We start from the raw sequence: 20,099 nt of genomic DNA on the forward strand, positions 1-20,099 counted from the left end.
CAGCGTCACCGCCACAGGTTTAACAACTAGAGCTCTCAGCTCAGGAGTAGGGATTCCTCCCTTCTTCCCTCCATCGGGTTTTGCCGTCTCCACTCCTCGATCCACGGGTCCTTGCGCACCCGATCCCGGTCGCAAGGACCCCGTCTGGAGAAGGCGTCCTATGGGTTGGGGCGGTGGCTCGAGTTCCGGGGAAGAAAGAGTGACATTTAGTCCCATATCCTCATGGTCTCCTTCCAGAGAAATAGCAGGAGTCAACCCGGAAACCTGGGTAAGTGCCGTTGTGGTGTATCTCTCCATTGTTTGCTGCCCAGTGGTAGGTTTAGGCGTCGAGGTTCCTGCCTTAACCATACCTTTACGCTTTGTATGGGGCATTCTTAGAAGAAAAAAAATTTTTCGGCAAGCTAAACTCCGGAGCTCACACAAACCACAAACTAACGTGCCGCCATCTTGTCATCCAAGCTTCTCCTTCTTACCTACAAATGCACTCAGTCTGCTGCCCCTCACTACCTTTCTACCCTCATCTCCCCTTACGTTCCCGCCCGTAACCTCCGTTCACAGGACAAATCCCTCCTCTCTGTACCCTTCTCCACCACTGCCAACTCCAGGCTCCGCTCATTCTGCCTCGCCTCACCCTATGCTTGGAACAACCTTCCTGAGCCCTTACGCCAAGCCCCCTCTCTGCCCATCTTCAAGTCTTTGCTTAAAACCCACCTCTTCAATGCTGCATTCGGCACCTAACTCTTACCGTTCAGTAAATCCAGACTGCCCCAATTTGACTGCCCCTATCGGACTGACCGTTCACTTGTCTCTTAGATTGTAAGCTCTTTGAGCAGGGACCTTCCCTCTATGTTTAAATTGTACAGCGCTGTGTAACCCTTGTAGCACTTTAAAAATGTTAAGTAGTAGTAGTTATTGGGGGAAGAGGGGTGTGACGTGGTTTATGTCCTGTCCCACAAGAAACCTCTGCCGGGGAGAAAGGTGAAAGTGGGGACCAAAACTGAACAACCAGATTTAGTTCTGCAAGGCAAAATAGAGTTCACCAGCCATGTACTGGTATCTCTCCTTGCCAAAGTCAAGCAAGAAATTGCACTAGGTAAAAACATTCTCCTACTTCAATTCGTCATGTCTAGCGCATTCGATATGGTAGACTACAATATACTACCAAGTATACTCAACAGGATAGAAATCAGAGGGAATATACTCAAATGGTCAAGGGGTTCCTAACCACACGGTCATATCAAGTCAAACTCTAACATCTCTCCACCCTGGAAAACCGACTGCAGAGTACCTCAGGGATCACCTCTCTCACCCATCCTTTTCAACCTAATGATGACCCCCTTAGCCAAGTCTTTTTTCAATCAAGGCCTTAACCCTTTTCTGTATGCAGATGATGTCACAATATACATACCTTTCAAATCGAACCTTTCAGAAATCACCAATATAATAAAAAACAGCCTAAGCCTAATGGATACCTGGGCTATGACATTCAAACTAAAACTCAATAAAGAAAAAGCACACTGCCTTTTTCTTTCATCTCAACATTTTACAAACTACCCCACAGCCTGAAAACAATCAACAAAATAACTATCTTTCGCAAATCCCTCAAGACATATTTCTTCAACAAAGCCTACAATGAAAACCCAGAACCTCACTAATCCACTTCTGAAAGCCTTCCTCTACTATACCTAATAAATTCCTTCCCTCTTCTCTCTACTCTATTCCCTTATTAATCTCTGCACAATAATAATTGTACCTGACATCCAGGATTAACTGTGTTACAAAACTATGTAAGCCACATTGAGCTTCAAATAGGTGGGAAAATGTGGGATACAAACGCAATAAATAAATAAATACCCCGGGACACACTCTTCCAATCTCAGATAACCTGAAAATCCTCGGCATTATATTGACAGCAACCTAACGCTAAAGAACCATTACAAAGAAAATGTTCCACACAATGTGGAAACTCAAATGGGTAAAACAATTCTTCCTGAGGGAAACTTTTCGCAACATGATTCAAACAATGGTATTAACGCATGTCAATTACTGCAATGGAGTATATGCGGGTTGCAGGGAACAAATCCTAAGGAAACTACAGACTGCTCAGAATACGGCAGCCAGGCTTATCTATGGAAAATCTAAATTTGAAAGCGCAAAACCCCTCCGGAAAAACTACACTGGCTACCAATCAAGGAACGTATCAGTTTCAAGATTTGTACCTTTGTTTACAGAATAATACATGGTCTAGCTCCGAGCTATATGTCTGAACTAATTGACTTACCAATTAGAAACACAACTGAATCAGCCAGAATGTACTTAACTCTTCACTTCCCAAGTTGTAAAAGCCTGAAGTATAAATCAACATATGCGTCAAGTTTCTCTTACATATGCACACAGGTCCGGAATTCTCTACCAAAACGCCTGAAATCTACGAATAATCTAGAATTCCGAAAAAATCTAAAAACTCACCTTTTCAAGAAGGCATACCCCACAGTATCTGACATAAACACCGAATAATATGGCATCCTAACATTTTGTCTGAATCACCTCAACCTATTTACCGATACTTCTTTACTGTTCTTGTCACTGTAATAGTACCCCTATACTGTATTTGTTCACACCGGAGTCTGAAAACACCTCTCCGGAACTATGTAAGCCACTTTGAGCCTACTAATAAGTGGGAAAAGGTGGGATACAAATGTAACAAATAAATAAAATCTGTATTATCTGTACCTAATAGAGCTGCCGGCTGAGAAACGGGGAGGCCACTGCTGCTCCTTGAAATCTTGGACAAGTCACTTAATCCTCCATTGAATCAGGTACAAAACTTAAAATTGTAAGCCCTCCAGGGACAGGAAAATACCTACAGTGCCTGAATGTAACTTGCCTTGAGCTATTACTGATAAAGCTGTGATTTAAATTCAAATCCAAAATCCAGTACCAGGCATACTATAAAGTAATACAAAACACTAACAAAAACAAAACAGGACCTAAAGAGCAAGTCTATCATACCATAATAGCAGCAAAACTTCCAGAAGACACATAACATGCACCTACTTAGGAAAATACAGCACCACAACACTGCAATAGGTACTAGAACATCAATAAAACCTATTGGAAAGCTAAAGAAGCCAGATTAGAACAGATCCATCCTGCACAGTTAATGATAAACAGAACATCATGTCTGTTTCATATACACAGGACACAGACAGACCCTCACGCAGTATAAAATAATTAACCACAAATTAAAAGTAAAAATATATAGACAAATATTAAACTGACCCCCCCAAGATGCCACAGTGCAACAACAGAGAAAAAGAAAAAGTGATGCATGTCCCCCTGTACTGTGCAAATATAAAGACAGCAGACATAAATTAAAAAAAACTGACATGTTCCAATCACTACACTATAAGTTAACAAATACAAATAAAACAAAAAAAATGGAAAATATGATGATGATACCATTTTATTGAAGTAAATATATTTTTCAATTAGCTTTCAGAAGCTAAAACCTCTTTCCTCAGGCCTGGACAGCATACTGCTGTCATGGTATCCTGTTCTGACATGAGAAAGCAGGGATTGGTCTCCAAACATTATTCAAAAATATATTAAAATTAGTCCAATAAAGATGTCACATTTCCATTTTCTATATTTATTAACACAGCTACCACACTACTTTATCCTAAACTAAAAATAAAATTCATTTTTCTACCTTAGTTGTCTGGCTGTTTACTTTTTCTAATCATGTTGGTCCCACGTTGTCTTCTTAATTCTTTTGCCAAGATTTCATGTCTATTTATTAATTTTCTCTCCTTTTTTTCTCCTCTTCCTTTCAGCTGTCTTTAATTTATTTTTCTGCCCCTGTCCAGATTGAATTCTTTCCTACTATACAGTCCTCAATTTCCTTTTTTTTTAAAAACTGTGTCTACTTACAGCTTGCTATTTGGCTTTCCTATTTCACTTCCTCTTATTTCCCAGTGTTCTCTCAGTAATTCTATCCTCTTTCTTCCTCTCCTCATCCAGCATTTGCCCACTCTCTCTCCCACTTCTATCCAGCATTTTTATTATTTATTGCATTTGTATCCCACATTTTCCCACCTCTTTGCAGACTCAATGTGGCTTACAATACATCATAAATAGTGGAGATATATAAGAGATAAACATTTAGTATTATATTAACATGATCATGATGGAGCATGAATTATATAACTAGCGAATAGTAAAGACAATACTAGGTATGTGTGGAGTTCATATTTGTTGGTCTTTGCCATCTTTCTCTTCCCATTTTCTTTCAGTGTGTGCCCTCTTTCTCTCCCCCTTCTTTTTAACATGTGCCCTCTTTCTCTCCCCCTTTCCAATCAGTGCATGCCCTCCCCATTCAGGATCTGCCCTCTCTTTCCCCTCTTCCATCTGTCTTTTTATCTGCTCCCCTCTCCATTCAGCATCTACCCTCTTTCTCTGCCCCATTTCTCTCCCTACTTCAATCCAACATCTGCCCTTTCTCTCTCCCCCTCCATCTAGCATCTGCCCCCTCTCTGTCTCTCCCTCATTCTACCCAGCCTCTTCCCCCTCTCTCTCTCTGTTTCCATCCAGTATCTGTCCTCTTTCCCTCCCCCTTCCACCCAGCATCTTTCCTCTTTCCCTTCCCCCTCCATTCTGCACCTGACTCTTCTCTCTCCCCACTTCCATTCAGTCTGGCTCCTCTCTCTCCCCCATTTCCATCCAGTGTCTGTCCTCTTTCTCTCCCCATTTCCATTCAGCATCTGCCCTCTTTCTCTTCCCCCTCTATCCAGCATCTGCCCCCTCTCTCTCCCCACCTCCATCCAGTGCCTGCCCCCTCTATCTCTCCCCTTTTCCATCCAGCATTTCCCCCCTCTCTCCCATTTTTCATCCAGCATCTGCCCCTCTCTCCCCCGTTCCACCCAGTGCCTGTCCTCTTTGACTCCCCCTCCATCCAGCATCTGACCTTTCTCTCTCCCCACTTTCATCCAGAGTCTGATCCCTCTCTTTCCTCACTACAATTTACTTCCTGGCCCTCTCTCTCTTTCCCCCTTTCCATCCAATGTTTGCCCCTTCTCTATTCCCCTTTCTATCCGACATCTGCCCCCTCTCTATCTCCCCCTTTCTATCTGATGTTTGCCCCCTCTCCCCCCTTTTCATTCAGCATTTGCCCCATTTCTCTCCCCCTTTCACCCAGCCTGACCCTTCTCTCTCCCCACTTCCATCCAAAGTCTCTCCTCTTTTTCTCCCCCCCTCCATTCAGCAACTGGCTCCTCTCTCACCTCACTTCCATCCAGAGTCTGGCCCCTGTTTCACCCGTTTTCCATCCAGTTTCTCCCTAGTTCCATCCAGAGTCTGCTCCCTACCCCCCCCCCCCCCTATATCCAGCATGTGCCACCTTCCTTCCTCTTCCATCTGGCATCTGTCCCCTCTCTCCCACTCACCCAGTGTCTGTCCCGCCTCTCTCCCTATATCTAGTGTCTGCCACCTCCCTTCCCCTCTTCCATCCAGCATCTGCCACCTCTCTCCTCCCTTTCATCCGATGTCTGTCCCCCTCCCCCCCCTCCACCACTGGTGTACCAGGTTCTCCCCACTCCCACCCAACACCCCACTGCTGCGGCCAGCATTGCTGCTGCTGTTTCAGCAGTGAAGGCAAGAACAAAGAAAAAGATCATGGGGTCATATGGTTCCTGCTCATGGTTGCCAGTCCCCCCCCCCCCCCCCCCCCCCGACATAATTTTCTGATCTGGGGCAGAGCCGGCACCCACGAGCAGGAACTGTGCCGCCCCATGATCTTTTTCTTTGTTTTTGCCACCACTGCTGAAACAGCAGCAGCAGCAGCAGCAGCAGGGTGTTGGGTGGAAGTGGGGAGAGCCTGGGGTGCCTCTTGCTCCCTCCAGATTTTTGGGGGTGCCAAGGCAACTGTGCCCCCCCCATTCCAACACCAATGAACTGGGGCCTTAGTAAGAAAATTGTTTTGCAAGTTAGTAATCTTGGAACTGAATTAGAAAGCCAAGTCATTAGAAGAGGGTTGAACTGATTTCTGAGGCAAAGAATGTGGAGATGTGAGTAAACGATGAATGGCAAATGGCTCTTTTGGTGAGGGGCATTGGCCAACCTATTAGCAAAATATGTTGCCTTAGCTTTCTTAAGATGATAATTAAATTTCTTATGGAATGCGTGACACATACACAAGTCTGTCATGGATTGAGATTTTCTCCAGAGGTGCTTGGCTCTGTGGGCTTGACGTTTAATTAACCACAGACCTGCATGATAACAAGACTTTCTAGAGGAAGATGACAGAGTCGTGATTTTCAGGGGAGTGAGAGAATAAAAAATAGATGTCAAAGATGAATGCCACAAACTAGTTTGGTCATCTAGGGACTTTTCCTGCAAATCAGATGGGAGAACAAACTGAGAAGTGAAAGAATCTGGGTCAATATGGCAATAAGACCTAGTCTAAAAATCTGGATGGACTGCTGATCTGACAAGCTTGGAAAGCTTAAGATGAAAAGAAGCATCAAAAGGATCGGTCCACGAGAGGGGAGTCACATAAAACGATGAGAGGGAAAAACTGGATTTAATAATGGAGAGAACTAGGTCAAAAGTGTGGCCTGCTTGGTGGGTGGGAAAATTAACCCTTGCTGAAGGCTGGGTCAAAATTGGAGCAACATGCAAATGATGAGGTGAATCAATATGAATGTTAAAATTATCCAGGTTTGGAAACAAAATGGTCGCTTTGGAGATAGATTGAAGACAAAGATCCCAGGGTTCCACAGATAAAGAAGGCAGGCAATAGCAGAGAAGAAAATGAAGGGTATAGCAGCTGAAATCTTTAGTACTAAGGGGCCAATGCACAAATGTTCCAGAAAAAAACGCTCGCTATTTTCACCTTGGTAAAAATTACCATGGTGGAAATAGTGAGCGATTCACAAACAAAATTGCATGCAAATGAGCTGCAAAACAATAAGTAGCTCAATGGGGGAAAGCGGCAAGGCATTCGCATAGCAGTCAGTCGGTAAGGTGGCTGCTATGTGCATGCCCTGAACAGCCAGCAAGCAGTTTTCAATACAGATAAAAGTTATGAAATATCAAATGAAGAAACAACGGATGAATTGGCAGTGCTTGGAGCCTTCAACTGCTGTAAATGCACTGGGGAAGAACTTTGCTCCTGTACTAAGATGTCTGCTGTAACTCGCATACAACCTCTCCAACTGCGATATGAGTTTGAGATTGAGAAGTTTCACTACACACAGCTTTCATACGTATAACAAGCTTATATGAGCATGTATGAAAGCCTTGTGTAGCTGAAACCACCTCTCTAACCATCTCTCTATTAAAATTTAAAGCTCCCCAGAAAACAGAACTCACATTCACAGCTGGAGGGGGCCCCAGAGAATGCACATTTTCACTTATGGTTCTTCTTTCCTCTTCCATACTTACTATCTGTTCCTCTGATCCCATTCCCATCCAGTTATTCAGCTCTGTCTCTATTTTCATTCCTTCCATCTGTCATATCCTCAATCTATAACTTTCCTCTGTAAGTGTTCTTGATGTCTTCAAACATGTTGTGATTACACTATTCCTCAAGAAATCTTTACTGGACTCTACTGCTCTGCTATCATCCCATCTTCTTCCTTTTTTTGTTTATCTCCACTATCTTTATTTTTATCTTAAGCCATTCTTGATCCATTCTAATTTGGCTTTTGTCCTCTACATTCTACAGAAACAACCCTTGCCAAAGTCTTCAGTGACTTGTTTCTAGACAGATCCAAGGGCCTTTACTCAGCCCTCATTCCTCATTACTTATCTACTGCTTTCAACACTGTTGATCACCACCGCACTGTTGTCACTTGGATTTCGGGGCTCTCTTGTCATAGGTTTCTTCTTACCTCGCTCATCACACTTTTAGTATATGCTCTGGTGGATTGTCTTCCACCACTACCTCACTGTCAATCAGTCTATCTCAGGGCTCTCTCACTCTCTTTCTCTCTCTCTTTCTCTAATACTTGCTTCCTTGGTGCTCTGATCTCTCTCTGTGCTTTCATTATATTTATGCTGATGACTCCCAAATTTTCCTCTTTACCCCAGAAATCTCACAAGGACTCCAGCCCAAGATTTTAGCCTGTTTGATTTACATTGTCACCTGGATATCTCACTCCATCTGGAACTTAACATGGCCCTAAATCCACCTTCCCCTTCTCCTTTTATTTATCTGGATAACACCGTCATGTTCTCAGTCTCCTCAGCCTGAGGCATCCTTGACTCTCGTTTTCTCTGCACATATCCAACAGACTGCTAAACCTGCCACTGCTTTCTCTATAACATCATCAAAATCAGTTGCTTTCATTCTGAACACTCTCATCTCTCACTTAGGTACTGCAAGATATTCCTCATTTGTCTCTCTGTGTCCACATGACTCTATTCAAAATTCAGCTGCAAGGCTTATCTTCCATTAGTGTCACTGCTCTTTCATAACTCCTCTTCTGAAGTCATTTTGCAGGCTTCCTATCCATTTCCACATAGAGGTTAAAGTTCTCTTACTGAACTCCAAGTGTATTTATTCTGCAGCTCCCCATTTTTCCTCTTATCTAATTATGATATTAGGCATATGTAGTGGATCCTTTCAACCTTCACATCAAAGTTTTCAAAATAAGGTTGAGTAAATGACCTGCAATTCAGGAAAGCCTATTAACTGCCTGTGTGAAACCTAAGACATCCACTGAAACCAGGAAATCCTTTGCAGTGCATATTCAGTAAAGTTTTCATTAATGTTGTAAACACATAGGATTAAAACATTGCCTGGTATCAAAATGTCACACCCAAATAGATAAGCAGTTAAGTCATGCTTTGTATGCTGGAAATATGACATGTTAATTAGTGGTTGGTCCTGTGCACAATGTCTCCAAATAGGTTAGTTTTGCACATACCATGACAGTAATGAGCATCATTCCTAAGCTAGGGTATGTGGAGTATGATCTCAGTCTCAAATTTACTGCTAACACTTACTATAGTACCTGCATCATGCCAAAGAGAGCTTCCTTCTGGAGTTCATAAGATGTAAAGTGTTTAGGCAAAATATCCAGTTGTGCTTGAAATTCCTTTTAATCAAGCCTCTGGCACCCAAAACAATTGATAATATTTCTGTGTCTTTCTGCCACATTTTCTTGGTCTCTGACTGTAATTATTTTATTTTATTTTATTTTAAAGAGTTTATTGAATTGAAACAGAACATACAAATAAACTGCAGATATACATCTGAATGTGTTTCAAATACAAATTATAACATTTTCTGCTTGACATGAACTCTCTATAGGTTTCCCCCCTCCCCCTCCCTCTCCCATTCTCCTAAAGAGTTAGCAAAGCAGGGTCAGGCTGCGCCAACCATTCTGTGTAGGGATCCCAAACCTGATGGTAGGGGATCAGATGGCCCAATCGCATTGCAGTCAACTTAGACATCAACTGGATGTAGTCCAGTTTCCTCAGGATCGCCCGTAGCCCCGGTAAGGTCTGTTGTTTCCATGCCGCTGCCAGCACCAATTTGCTGGCTACCAATATCTGTGTGGCCAGTTGAAACCCATGTTTTTTGCTTCCTTGAGGCCGTACATGTAAAAGGCAATGTTCAATTTTCAAGGGAAAAACACATTTCATTATGCTAACAATCAGTTTCACAACTCTGGTCCAGTATTGTTGAGCCTGTGGACAAGCCCACCAGATGTGCGCCATATCCCCTTCCATTCCGCATTGACGCCAGCAGAGGGGAGACCCCCCTTTAAACATTTTGGCTAGTCTCTGTGGAGTGTAGTACCAGCAGTATAATATTTTGTATCCATTTTCTACAAGAGCATTAGAAATTGACACCTTAAGCAAAAACGCGAACACCCTCTCCCACATGCAATATTCATAGGAGCCCCCTATTATGCTTTCCCACTTGTGTGTATAGTATAGAATGGCCGTGATTGTAGCAAGAGTACCTTGTATAGTCTAGATGTACCGCCCTCTACCACCTCCACTAGCCATTGCCCGCTCTAATTGTGTTTCTCTAGGCACAACTCATCTTTTGCTTGACGTAAGAGAAAATCCCTTAGTTGGCGATATTGGAAAGCATTGGAGGTTGGAATCCCATACTCCTCTTGCACTTCCTCAAAGGTGAGAAGTTCCCCATCCTCCCAAACCTATCCCAGCTCCCATAAGCCCTTCTGCTTCCAATTCCTACAAGCAGAAATCTGTGACTCTGGTCTAAACTCTGACTGTAATTTTTGATACTTGAGGATCTCTCCATACGATTAACATTATGGTCAATGCCATTCTGGTGTTTTTTTTCCTTGTATCCAACTTTTTATCAGTCGAAATGGAGATGTCCCAAGTAATCACAGCCTCTTTATTGTCCCCATGCTTTTCTGGCACAGCAATGTTGTAATGTTTGCAAAGTTTTCAATGGGTGAGATGTGCCACCTTATTTTGTCTTTCTGTATAGAAATTGTTTCTGCATCAGAACTCTGCAGGCAGCTAATAGACGAGCAATGGTTTACAGCTCTTTCTACAGATGTGTGTTATAACATTTTTTTTCTATGCTTGCTGTGAACCATTTCATCCTTAATCAAATGTCTTGGGCTAAAGCTTTCAATTCTTAGGTTCAGTTCATCTCTCCTTAACAATTTATTTGTGTGTCCAATTTTGATCAATGAATGGTTACTGGAGTAACACTTGTATTTTCCCCTGTACTTGCACATACATTTGCAAGTTGTTTCTCCTCATTTGCTGAACTAATTATTTTTCTTCTTTGTTTTACTTCATGTTTATTGTTTGGCAAGGTAAAATTGTTTACAAGTCAATATGAGGTAGGAAAGAAAAAGAACAAATATACAGGAAAGAAACATACGTGGTTGTCACAGGATACAGTTATGCATCAGGATACAAACTTAATGCTAATAAATCTATGGTTTTGCCAATAAACATTCCAGAAGATACACAAACCAGCTTATTTTCGAAAGAGAAAAATGCCTATAGTGCGACCTAAATCGGGAGGAGATAGACGTTTGTCTCGCAAAGGCGCCCAAATCGGTATAATCGAAGCCGATTTTGGCGTTTCCAACTGCACTCCGTCACAGAAATGAATAAAGTTGACGGGGGGCGTGTCAGAGGCGTGGTGGAGGCGGAATTGGGGCGTGGTTATCAGCCGAGGAGAGATGGGCGTCTTTAGCTGATAATTGAAAAAAAATGCATTTTTACCGCAATTTTGGGTCTCTTTTTTTGGACCCTTTTTTTTTCACGAACAAATCCCAAAAAAGTGCTCCAACTGCCCAGATGACCACTGGAGGGAATCGGGGATGACCTCCCCGGACTCCCCCAGTGGTCACTAACCCCCTCCCACCAAAAAACTCCCACTTTAAAAACTTTTTTTCCAGCCTGTATGCCAGCCTCAAATGCCGTACCCACCTCCATGACAGCAGAATGTGTTCGATCCTGTCACAGCCTTTCCCTGGGTCAGATGTGGCTCTCAGGTGCACTACAGGGTCACATCAGCATTGCATTGTGGTGGGTGTAGGGTATTGGGCTCCGTGATTTCATTAGCTTGTGTTATAGTCTCACGATGTTGGTAGTTGGTCGGCTCTTCTCCCATGGTGCTTTTCCCCCTGCTTACTGGGTCAGAGTGTGCCCTGTTGTGTTTCCTGTTGTAGTCCATGCGGTAGTGGCCATTTTTGTAAGCCAGTTTTAGTTCCCTTTCCTGTGTTAGCCACGTTAGACAACTTCGTTCTTCCCTTGAATGTGGCTGAAAGAGGGCATTGTACACCATTCTGCCAGCTCTGACCTACTGCTCATCTCAGTACCAGGGAGACTCGTTGCCAGTGGGGCACAACCTCTGATCTGCAGTTAACTGTGAGTAAACGCGGTTATTCCAATAAAGGACGTTTTTGGAGAGATTAGTCTTCAGGTGTCAACTGGTGTGCCAATGTTATATAGCAGCAACCATCCTAGAGGCCTGCGTGTATGCAGGTCCCTGGAGCACTTTTAGTGTTGTACATTTGTGGGTAGTGGGTTTTGGGGGAGGGGGGTTGGGAGCTCAGCACCCGTGGTAAGGGAGCTATGCGTGTGGGAGCTTTTTCTGAAGTCCACTGCACTGACCTAAGGTGCCCAGTTGGTGTCCTGGCATATCAGGGTGGCGAGTGTACTACGAATCGTGGCCCATCCCACGACCAAATGGCTCGGATTAGGACGTTTTTGAGCTGGGCGTTTTTAGTTTCCATTATCGCTAAAAAAAACAAACGCCCAGCTCAAAAACGTCCATTTTTTCGAAAATATGGTTCGGCCCGCCCCTTCACGGACCCGTTCTCGGAGATAAACGCCCATGGAGATAGGCGTTTCCGTTCGATTATGCCCCTCAAAATGAACTAAAGCTATGGTTTCCATTCACATGGCAAAAGCAAGCAAAGTACCTAGCCAGCTTATAATCGAAAATGATCGCCGGCCATCTTCTGACACAAATCGGGAGATGGCCGGCGATTTTTTAAAAGTGGCGAAATCGGTATAATCGAAAGCGGCATTTATGACTGCATCGCTGCTTTCCGTCGCTTCACCGGCGAAAAGTTCAAGGGGGCGTATCGGTAGATAAGCGAGGGCGGGACATGGGCAGACATGGGTGTGGCTACCAGATGGCGGGCTTTCGTCGATAATGGAAAAAAAAGCGGCGTTAAGCAGTATTTCGCCGGCTTTACTTGGTCCTTTTATTTTCACGACCAAGCCTCAAAAAGGTGCCCCAACTGACCAGATGACCACTGGAGGGAATGGGGGATGACCTCCCCATACTCTCCCAGTGGTCACCAATCCCCTTCCAAACTAAAAAAATAAAACTAAAAACCTTTTTTGCCAGCCTATATGCCAGCCTCAAATGCCGTACCCACCTCCATGACAGCAGAATGTGTTGTATCCTCCGACAGCCTTTCCCTGGTTGCGATGTGGCTCTTGGGTGAGTGTGACACCTTTTCTGTTAGGTGCCCTGCAGAGTCACATTAGCAATGCATTGTGGTGGGTGTAGGGTACTGGGCTCTACTCCCCTGGTGCTTTTCCCCCCCTGCTAACTGGGTCAGAGTGTGCCCTGTTTTGTTTCCTGTTGTAGTCCATGCCAGTGGCGTAGCCAGAAAACCAATTTTGGGTGGGCCTGAGCCCAAAGTGGGTGGCACAAACGTTTCTCTGCCTCGCCCTACCTTCACCTCAAAATATAAATACTTTAGCTAATGAGGATCCTCAAACTCTGTCAGCTGATGCCTTCCTCTGAAAGTGGCCAGAACTTCCCTTTACCAAGCTTGGCAGGCAGCAGCAACATCCCTAAGCGGCTGAAGCTGGCACCCCTTGCATCCTTAGTTGTCAGTAACTCAAAGATGCTGTTGCCAACTGCAGAGCTTGGTAGAAGGGAGTTCTGACTGCCTTTGGAGGATGGATGCTTGGGGAGCCCCACCAGCTATAAAGCAAGGGTAAGGGCCAGTGTTAGACATGCTCTGGCCCAGGTCAGAAAATAAAGGAGGACACTCTCTCCAATCCCCTCTCTTCCCTGCCTCCCTTCCGATTTCTGTACCTGCCATTACTATCACACTGACAGACCCTCACCAAAAACAGAACAAGGGATCACAAGTTAGAAATAAAAATATTTACACAAAAATTGAAGTGAGAACCAAGAAGTTAAACTTAACATGTACTACAACCCTGAAGAAATAAAAACAAAAATGCATTTCCTTTGTACTGAACACAATGCAAAGACATTTGCTATGCACTTTTCACAAAGCTAGCATATTCCATTTAAACATTCAAAATAAAATGCTTTTTTTCTACCTTTGATGTCTGGACATTTTATTTTTCCATTATGTTGCTTCTAATTTCCTGGCGTCTACTAATTCTCCTTCAAGTGACTGCTGTGCATTTGTCTTTTCTCCTCTCTACTGTCTATTCCCTCACTACATCTACCTCCGACATACTGATCATATCCTTTTTAGCTGCTTCCTCTTTTTTTTTATTTTCTGCCTCTCTGTCACTCAAATTTTACTCTCTTTCCTCGCCTTTCTCCTTCTTTTTACTTTACAGCTGCCTATCAGATCGTCATCTTCTTCTCTCACCCACTAGCTCTCCCATTACCCAACTCACTCCTTCTCCAGCCATTCCCTTTCATCTTTAATCTACTCCCCATTACTATATTTCTATCTTCTGTAATCACTATCCTCTCATCCATTTCCTTGCCACCCTCTTCCTCCGCCCCCTCCAGCATCTCCCACATGGTTCCACCATTCCCAGCATCTTCCTCCATCCACCCTTCTAGCTCCCTATCCCTTCTCTTCTCTCCACCCCTGTCCCTTCTCTCCTCCCCATGGTCCAGCATTTCTCCCTCTCTCTTTCCTCCCATTGTCTGGCATCTCTCCATCATTCTCATTTGCTCCTGGATCCAATATCTCCCTCTCTCCCCTCTCCTATGAATCTCCCCTGCCTCTCATCCAACCCCATGTCCTACATCTCCCCCTCTCTCCCATTGTCCACATCCTTCTTTCCCCCTCCCTTGTACCCCAGATCCAATAGCTGTCTTCCCCCTCCTTCCCATGCAGCATTCTCTTCCTTCCTCCACCATGTCCAACATTTCTGTTTCTCTCCCACTGTCCACCATCTCTGTCTCCCCCTCCCTTGTGCCCCAGGTTCAATATGTCTTTCTCCTCCACCCATACAGCGTCTCCCTTCTTCCCATCCACTGTCATGCCCAACATTTCTCCCTCTCTTCTCCGTGCACCATCTCTCCCTCCCCTCCAGCCCCATATACAAGATTTCTCCCTTTCTTGTCCCCCTCTACCCCTTTGTCTCTCTCTCTCTTCCTTCCCTCCACCCTCATGCACCATCTCTCCCTCCTCTTCACCTGTGTCCAACATTTCTCCCTGTGTTCTCCCTCCCCCTCCATGCAACATTTCTCCTTCTCCATCCACCCCATATCTCTTGTCCCTATCCCCCTCTCCCTCCGGGCAGCATTTCTCCCTCTCCTCCCACTAAACAAGATTTCTCCCTCTGCTCCGCTGCCTGCCCGGTACCTTGGCTGAGTGAGCACCAAATGTAGCTATGCGCACCTCTCCCCAGGCTCCGCTTCGCCGCATGATCGTCGCTCCCTGCACTCTTCCTCTCGCCTGCCACGCTGCACGCTGCGCAGGCATTCACACAGGCAGCCGCGCTCCCCCCCCCCCGCCGCGTCCATCCGGTCCTCTGATGCACTTCCTGTTAGGACCGGATAGACGCGGCAGGGGAGAGCATGAATGGCAGCACCGCGCGACAGGCGAGAAGAAGAATGCTGAGCGATGCAGCGAAGCGGAGCCTGGGGAGAAGCAGCGAGCGAAGGATGTGAATTGGCGCCTGGGCGGGCCTGGAGGGAAAGTGGGTGGGCCTGGGCCCACCCAGGCCCACCCGTGGCTATGCCCCTGGTCCATGCGGTAGTGGCCATTTTTGTAAGCCAGTTTTAGTTCCCTTTCCTGTGTTACCCACGTTAGAGAACGTAGTTCTTACCTTGCATGGTGCTGAAAGAGGGCATTGTACACCATTGTGCCAGCTCTGACCTACTGCTAATCTTAGTACCAGGGGACTCTTTGCCAGTGGGCACAACCTCTGATCTGCAGTTAACTGTGAGTAAACGTGCCTATTTCAAGAAAGGACTTTTTCAGAGAGATTAGTCTTCAGGTGTGAACTGGTGTGCCAAAGTTATAAAGCAGCAATAAGTCCTAGAGGCTCTATGCAGGTCCCTGGAACAATATTAGTGGGTGCAGTACATTTGTGGGTAGTGGGTTTGGGGGGCTCAGCTCCCAAAGTAAGGGAGCTATGCACGTGGGAGCTTTTCTGAAGTCCAGCGCAGTGACCCCTAGGGTGGCTGGTTGGTGTCCTGGCATGTCAGGGGGGCCAGTGCACTAAAAATGCTGGCTCCTCCCACAGCCAATTGCCTTGAATTTGGCCGGGGTTTGAGATGGCCGACATAACTTTCCATTATCGCTGAAAAACAAACCCGGCCATCTCAAACCCGGCGAACTCCATGGCATTTGGCCGGGCTAAACCGTATTATCGAAAAAAAGAGATGGTCGGCCATCTTTTTCGATAATATGGTTCCGACCAGCTGTAGCGCCACCGCCAACATAGATCGCTGGCGATCTATTTGGCCGGCGACGTTCGATTATGCCCCTCTAGATATACAACTATCTGATCTAATTCTTTTTCTTCTCAAATTGTATTAATTTCTACCATATAAAAAAGTCACAACTAAAGATATAACCATCAAGTACTGAGTTACATCGACAAGTTAAATAGTAGTAAATCACCTAGACCAGATGGTATACACTCCAGGGTACTGAAAGAACTCAAACATTAAATTGCTGATCTACTATTAGTGATATGTAACTTGAAATTAAAATTGTCAGTGGTAGCTAAAGACTAGAGGGTAGCCACATTAATACCAATTTTTAAAAATGATTCCAGGGGTAATCTGGGAAATTAAAGACCAGTAAGTCTGATGTCAGTGCCGGGCAAAATGATAGAAATGATTATATGCACAGACAAATATGGTTTAATGGGACAGACTCGACATGGATTTAGCCAAGGGAAATCTTGCCTTATCCATGTTCATTTCTTTGAAGTAGTGAATAAACATGTGGATACAAGTGAGCTGGTTGATGTATCTAGGTTTTCAGAAAGCATTTGACAAAATTTCTTATGAGAGATTCCCGAGAAAATTAAAAAGCCATAGGATAGAAGGCAAAGTTCTGTGTGGATTGGAAACTGTTTAAAAGATATAAAACAGAGGCCATTTCTCAGATGAGGAAGGTAAATAGTGGAGAGCCCTAGGGATCTGTAATAGGACTGGTACTATACATATTTACTAATGATATGGAAATGGGAACGATGAGTGAAGTGATTAAGGGACCCTTTTACCAAGCGGTGGCTATAAGTGCTTCCCCCCCCCCCCCACCGAAATGTCTGCATGGCAAGTGCGAACTTATCACATGGCCATTTCCTTTTTGACCACTTTTACCTGCTGCAGTGAAAAGGAGCCCTGGTGTGCAGCAAAAACAGCCACCGCTGCCAGTGCAGGGCCCCTTTTACCGTAGTTTAGTAAAAGGGCCCCTTAGTGTGCACAAAAATTGATTTAATGCACATTAACCTACAGATTTAAACTTGCTACAAAGTTCTAACACATGTTTAAAAAAATTATTGACATGTGGGAAAGAGGAACCCAAATTATAGCTACGTAATGCAAGGTTCCACATTAGGAGTCACCGACCAGGAAAGGGATCTAGGTGTCATCATTGATGATACGTTGAAACCCTCTGCTTAGTGTACAGTGGCTAAGAAAGCAAATAGAATGTTAGGTATTATTAAGAAAGAAATGGAAAACAAAAAGGATGTTATAATGCCTTTGTATCGCTCCATGGTGCGGTTGCACCTCAAATATTGTGTTCAATTCTGGTCACCACATCTTAAAAAAGACAGTGGAATTAGAAAAGGTACAGAGAAGGGCAATGAAAATGATAAAGGGGATGGGACGACTTCCCTATGAGGAAAGGCTAAAGTGGTTAGGGCTCTTTGGCTTGGAGAAAGACGGCTGAGGGGAGATATGATAGAGGTCTATAAAATAATGAGTGGAATGGAAAGGGTAAATGCAAATTGCTTGTTTATTCTTTCCAAAAATACTAGGACTAGGGTGCACGCAATGAAGCTACAAAGTAGTAAATTTAAAACAAAGCGGAGAAATATTTCTTCAGTCAACATGTAATTAAACTCTGGAATTCATTGCCAGAGAATGTGGTAAAGCAGTTAGCTTAGCGGGGTTTAAAAAAGGGTTGGATCGTTTCTTACAGGAAAAGTCCATATACCATTATTAAGATGGACTTGGGGAAAACCTACTGCTTATTATAGGATAAACAGCATAAATGTATTGTACTTTTTTGGAATCTTGCTAGGTACCCACTGTTAGAAACAGGATGCTGGGCTTGATGGACCTTCGGTCTGTCCCAGTATGGCAATACTACTACTACTACTACTACTACTATTAAACATTTCTATAGCGCTACTAGACTTACGCAGCGCTGTACAAATCAACATGAAAAAGACAGTCCCTGCTCAACAGAGCTTACAATCTAAATTGGACATATGTAAGTTTGAAATGAACAGAAAAAAATGTTTGAAAATTGGAGGGAAAAAGTCATGAACATTAACTGAAAATTTCTTCTATGTGAAATGGTTTGGTCTATTCTTTGAGATTATAAATGTGGCCTGTCTGTGTGTTCTTCCTTTGAAAGATGTAAAGTTGATAGGAATCTGTAATTGAGCACTTTCTTTTGTTATATACCACCTTTTTGCAGGCACTATTATTAAAATATTATTTATTTAACAAATGATCTTATGACTTTTAGAAATCTGCTGATTTGTTTTATGGGCTTATGTTGAATTTGTCCAGGGAATGAGGGGCCCATTTACTAATCTGTATTAGGTGCTAATGCACATGTAACACAGTTAAAAATGGAGTGTCGCAGGATGCACTCAGGTATCCTGTGGTAACTCTGAAATTTGTGTGTGCTAGCCATGCACTAAGAATATTTCAAAACTTTTTTGAAGTGGTGTGTCATGGGCAAACGTGAGGGTTCTTGTACTAACCAGTTAGTGCATCTACATTACAAGCGAAAGACTCGTGTAAGGGCATGATAAGGCCTCTTTTTACTGCAACTTTGTAAAAGGACTTCTTAGATTCTTGGGTTCAGAAGTATAATCAATTGATAACTTTATGAATTCCAAAGATTGATATATTGCAATATAATCAGTTTCCACTGAGTTTTACTTTTGTTACATTTTTATTCTTTTACTTTGTTCTTGTTTTAAGATGATAGTTTTTATATGGTTTTGATAATGCTATGTGATAATTTAATTTGCTGTATACTACTTTGAGCATTAGTGGAAAGGTAAATTATAAATCTAAATAAAGAAGGCCACACCCACTGCCTAGCAGATTCCAAGGTAGGAATTAGGCCAGCAAACAGGTACCACAACACACATTCAGACATAATATTACATAAATAGAAAAGGTGGCACACCTGAGTTGACATGTGTGTGACAGACAGACCTTTGTGATGCTTTTCCTCCCGTCATTTCTCTGAAATGCAGAACCCTTTGCCTTCTTTGCATTCCATTATTCACATTCCCCACTCTTTATTGGAGTTTAAGGAAAGAGATAACAGTGGATGACTTGTAGCCTACCAGAGTCCCCACCACCACACAGAGTTGGAATCAGGGTCACAATTAAAGTTTTTGAAGTATATTTCTAGGTTGTATTTGGTTGTGTACTTTCTAATCTGTAATAAACCATGTTGGTTGATCCTTTGATGAACCAGGGATATGGTGTACAAGCTTAAGATTAAGTTTAATAAACTGATCTAGTCCTGTTTGTAGCCCCATTACATCTATGAATGTGTAGTTTTCTCATTTTTTAAAACTGAGGACTGATCTGGTGGACCAGTGACAGTGCACAACATGTGAAGAGACTAGGCTCAATTTACAAATCATGAGCCTAGATTTACATAGAATTTGGAGATCAGACTGTAGACATCTAGGTAGGGATGTACCAAATTCCAGTAGCATTTTAGAAAAGGCTTGACTGACGCAGAACATTATCTAAAATACATGCAGAAGATAACATGTATTTACCAGCATGTATAGTGGAAGCAGCCATTTTAGAAGCATACACATGGATAAAAAGGAAAGCATGATCTTAGCAGCTTCCCCATCAAAGTGCTAATACTGCAACTTCTACACATAAGTTGTGCTGCTTCCGTGTTTAGCTGTCTTCTTTTCCAAACCCAAACGTGTAAGTGCTACCAATTAATAAGGCTGCAATTTTTGGGGGTCTCTTACTAAGGTGCACTCATGTTTTTAGTGCGCGCTAAAAATAGGTACGCACTAAACGTTACAGATGTCAATGCATTCCTATGGACATCTCTAACGTTTAGTGCGCGCCCAATTTTAACGTGTGCTAAAAACGTGACTGCGCCTTAGTAAAAGACCCCATTATTGCTTTCATTTTGGAAGTGGAAATAAACCATGGA

Source organism: Microcaecilia unicolor, chromosome 11, assembly GCF_901765095.1.
Source record: "Microcaecilia unicolor chromosome 11, aMicUni1.1, whole genome shotgun sequence".
NCBI classification, from domain to species: domain Eukaryota; kingdom Metazoa; phylum Chordata; class Amphibia; order Gymnophiona; family Siphonopidae; genus Microcaecilia; species Microcaecilia unicolor.